General features: G+C 40.2%; 1 protein-coding gene across 1 annotated transcript in view; it reads left to right on the top strand.

Moving 5' to 3' along the window:
* The window catches only part of RAPGEF2 (Rap guanine nucleotide exchange factor 2), a 412763-nt gene that overhangs the window by 217075 nt on the left and 191268 nt on the right, over nucleotides 1-4420 (top strand). The gene's annotated exons all lie outside the window — the stretch shown is intronic.

Below are 4420 nucleotides of genomic sequence, written 5' to 3'. Positions count from 1 at the left end.
GGATTTAGGGTTCCTTTTGTTTGTTTGTTTGTTTCAGAAAAGAAAAATCCAAATAAATTGACTTGGCAGAGAGTGCCAAAGCCTCCCTTGTAATTGTTATTAGTTGCTGTTGAGTTGGCTCTGACCGGTAACCATATATATATATATATATATATATGTATAACAGAAATAAGGCGTTGCTTGGTTCTGTATCACCTTTGTGATCATTGTTATAATCTGAGTCTTGTTTCAACTGCTGTGTTCATCTGTTTCTAAGACTGATCCCTTGCAATTAGATCGTGCCATGTGAATAAACATGATTCATTGGGATGTGAGCAGAAGCATAGTGTGCTTCCATGTTGTACTCTTAAAAGAAATGAGATGTATTCTATCCTGCCCTTTTATTCTTCCCACTGGTTAGAATGTACATGTGGTAGAGTGATTTAGAACAGCAACCTTAGAATATGAGATAAAAGCCACAGATTGAGGGTGAATGAGCCACATAGTAGAAAGAACCTGTGTTCCCAATACCATGGAGCTACGATACTAGCCTTCTAGTGCTGAGACTGCTGCATGGATGAGAGTGAAAGGGACTTCATTATGGGTTAAGCCATTGCTGTTTTAGCTTTTTGTCTTGTTTTCATTTTAATAGTTTCCTGTATTTTTGATGAAAGTATACACAGCAAAACAGATTCCCATTCAATAATGTCTACACATAATGTTGAGTGGGATTGGTTCCATTTTTCACGTTTTGTCAGAATTCTCATTTTTTCCATTCAAGTTGTTCCATTCTCATGAACTTAGTCTCAGTGTCCCTCAACCTTTTTATCTATGCTTTAGAGTAACTATTGTCAATTAGGTCTCATATAGATAATTTTTTAGAAGTGTGTATATTTATGGATTTACAGTTTTTTACTTTTTGTGTTAACCTGCTATTTAGTTAAAAGATACCTCCAGGGGATGGTTTCAGTTCAGGGTTTAAAGAATATCTCATGGCAGTAGTCTCGGGAATTCCTTCAGTCTCTGGTCCAGTAGGTATAGTTTCTTTGAGAATTTGGAATTCAGTTCCACATTTTTCTTCCTCTTATCAGGTTCCCTCTATAGTGAACCCTGATCAGGACTTTTGGTGATATAGCTGATACAGTGTAGTTCTTCTGGTCTCAAAATAGAAGAGGCCATGGTTCATGGAGACAGTCCTATAGTCTGGTTCTTTGTCTGATTCTTGGTTTTCCTTCTTTCTCTTTTGCTCTAGATGAATAACCAACCCCCCCTCCCCCAAGCCCTCACTGCCGTCAAGTTGCATCCCACTCATAGCGACCCCTCCTTGGGTTTCCGAGGCAGTATCACTACAGAAGTAGATTGCTCAACCTTCCTTCTGACGAGTGGTTGTGGGTTTGATCCACCAGCCTTCTGGTTAGCAGTCAAGTGCCTTATGCACTATGCCACCAGAGCTCCCTCTAGATGAATAGAGACCGGTAATTGTATCATTTTGTTTTCTTTAATAGTAGCTGAGAGTCTGTGTCATAACTAATAAGTTTGATAAAATAAAAATAACTTATATATGACAAGGGAGCTCTGGTGGCATAGTGCCTGAGGCACTTGACTGCTAACCAGAAAGTTGGTGGTTCAACACCACCAGCCACTCCTTGGAAGGAAGATTGGACAATTTATTTCCATAGGGATACTGCCTCAGAAACCCAAGGAGGGTTCACTAAGAGTCTGGAACGACTTGACGGCACACAACAACAACAACAACAACAATATATGACAAAAGCACTGTTTTGTTCCTATAGTGCTGCTATAAGAGACATACAACAAATGGGTGGCTTAAACAAACAGGGATTTATTCTCTTAAAGTTTAGGGGGCTAAAAGTTCAAGTTCAGAGTATCAGCTCTAGGGGCTGGGTGAAAGCCTTTCCACCTTGGGCTTCAGCTCTGCCTTTTGCTCCTGACCCACTGAAGCTGGAGGCATCTCTTGGCTCAGATAGCTGCTGGCTGCTGAGGCTGACAAGCCCAAGGTTGACAGGTAAAATACAACGTCCCAAGATTATCAAGAAATACAGCAGGCCATTAATTTCAAATCCCAAGATCGAGAGACAACATGGCAAGACATTGGGTGGGATGAAGACCGGCTAGATGCAGGGTCCAAGCATACCAAAAAGCTCTAGATATTTCTTAAAGCTGCTTCTTATATACTGGATGCGGACCACATCCCTACGACAGCTACTCAGCTGCTCACAGTAGATTCCACTGTGGAGTTGATTACCAGTCTCATTGTGGGAAATAACTATATCCAGCTGCCCAAACCAAGAACTCACTGCTCTCCAGTCAGATCAGACTCATAGTGACCCCCTCCTTGGGTTTCTGAGGTGCACGTGAGCTTTTAGGAGCTCTGGTAGTGTAATGCCTAAAGCATTTGACTGCTAGGGTGGTTCAAACCCACCAGCCACTCCTCTGGAAGGAAGGTTGGGCAATCTACTTCTGTAGTGATAACCCCCTCAGAAACCCAAGGAGGGGTCGCTGTGAGTCAGATTCAACTGCGATGGCAGTGCATTTGGTGTTTTTTTTTTAATCACTGCAGAAATAGACTATCCAATCTTCCCTCCAAGGAGTGTCTGGTGGGTTTGAACTGCCAGCCTTCTGGTTAGCAGTCAAATGCCTTAGACACTGTGCCACCAGAACCAGCCCCAGCCAAGTTGACACACAACCTTAACTAACCTAATAAACATAGCTAAAGGATGTGTAACCAACTAGGGAACAAGATATTTATAGCTCTTGTTTTCAAAAGGCTCCTAGAAGATAGTGAGAAAAAGCCCCACAATTAATAGTAAACTGGGTAAGGGTTATGAACTGATTGCACAGGGGAAAAAAAAGGACTCATGAACATAAGAAAAGATAATAATAAAATAATAAAAATAATAGTATGAAAAAGAAATGAAAACTAAAATTAAAATGAGATCATTTTCACCAAGTGGACTGGCTAAAATCTAAAAGTTTAATGTAAAGCCTGTTGTCTCTCACTCACTTGATTCAGTCACACTGGCCTCCATGTGGTTTCTGATCCTCCCTGCCCTTTGCAGGAGTGCTAATCTCTTAGCAAGCCCTGTGGTTAACTCTTTCGTCTGTTTTGTTCAGATGTTCTCTTCTCAAGGAGGCTTATCCTGACCCACCTGTTTAAAATTGTAACCTGTTCTAATTTTCCTTAACCTGCACTAATTTTTTCCCACTAGTTTCATTACCTTATGTTCCATTACATAATTTATCGATTTATTATTGTTTATATTATTCCAGCAGAATATAAGGTCCAAGATGGCAGAGATTTTTTTTTTTTCTCCTGGTCATGGTGTCCCCTAATGTATCCTAAGTACCTAGAACAGCCCTTTTAAGAATTGTTGTGCTTTAAAATCCTTATCTCTATGCCTGTGTTTATAATCTCATTTGGGAATGGGTTATTTTTGATATGTTAGTGACTAAGCATTAATGTAGATTATTCTGAGTTAATCTCTTTAGAGATATGAAAGAAATTAAACCAAACAAGTAAGCAGAGGAGAGATGGGGGAAGAGAGATGCCAACCTACATGAAGACTGCTCAGGAGCTGAAGCTCAAAAGAGACAAGGACCTTCCTCCAGAACCAATGGAGGAAGCCCGCCCCTAGAGCAAACACCCTGAATTTTGACTTCTAGCCTCCTAAACTGTGAGAAAATAAATTTCTGTTGGTTGAGGCCACCCATTTGTGGTATTTTCTCTTGTAGCAGCACTGGAGAATTAAGATCAGCCCTCAATATAAATTTGTTAAAATTTTGTTAAATGAGTATAACAGATTACGTTAGTGAGGCTGCAGATGAAGCAGGTAGGTGTAGAAATTGTTAACCACCTGTGTAGGACAATTTGGCAAAATCTGTCACTCTTACAGTGTTATGTACCATTTTTCCAGCAATTGCACAGTTGTAGTTTTACTCTCTTGTTAAGTCTGCATGTACAAGATTATTTACTGAAGTTTTCTTTTCTTTTTTTGGTAAATATAATTACACATAATTTAAAACAACCTGAATGACCACCAGTAGAGGGCTGCTTAAGTCGAGTTAGGCATATCCATACGATGGCATGGGATGCTGCTGTACAGCTGTGTAAACATACAAGGAAGCTCTCTGTCTTCTCATGAAAAGATCTTTTAAGAGTTGTCACAAAGGAAGGAATAGTGTGTAGAATGAGATATCTTTTCTGTTTTTTTTTTTAAAGATGGGAATAAGAATATATGCCTATTTGGCGTATATTTGCATAAATAAATTCACAAATATATTGGGAGCTCTGGTAGCATAGTGGCTAAGGCACTTGACTGCTAACCAGACAGCTGGCGGTTCAAACCCACTAGCCACTCCTCGGAAGGAAGGTTGGGCAATCCTACTTCCGTAGTGATACTGCCTCGGAAACCCAAGCAGG

Source organism: Orycteropus afer, unplaced genomic scaffold (assembly GCF_000298275.1).
Source record: "Orycteropus afer afer isolate SDZICR_OR568_19922 unplaced genomic scaffold, OryAfe1.0 scaffold00305, whole genome shotgun sequence".
NCBI classification, from domain to species: Eukaryota; Metazoa; Chordata; class Mammalia; order Tubulidentata; family Orycteropodidae; genus Orycteropus; species Orycteropus afer.
This window is presented reverse-complemented; position numbering and strand designations above follow the sequence as displayed.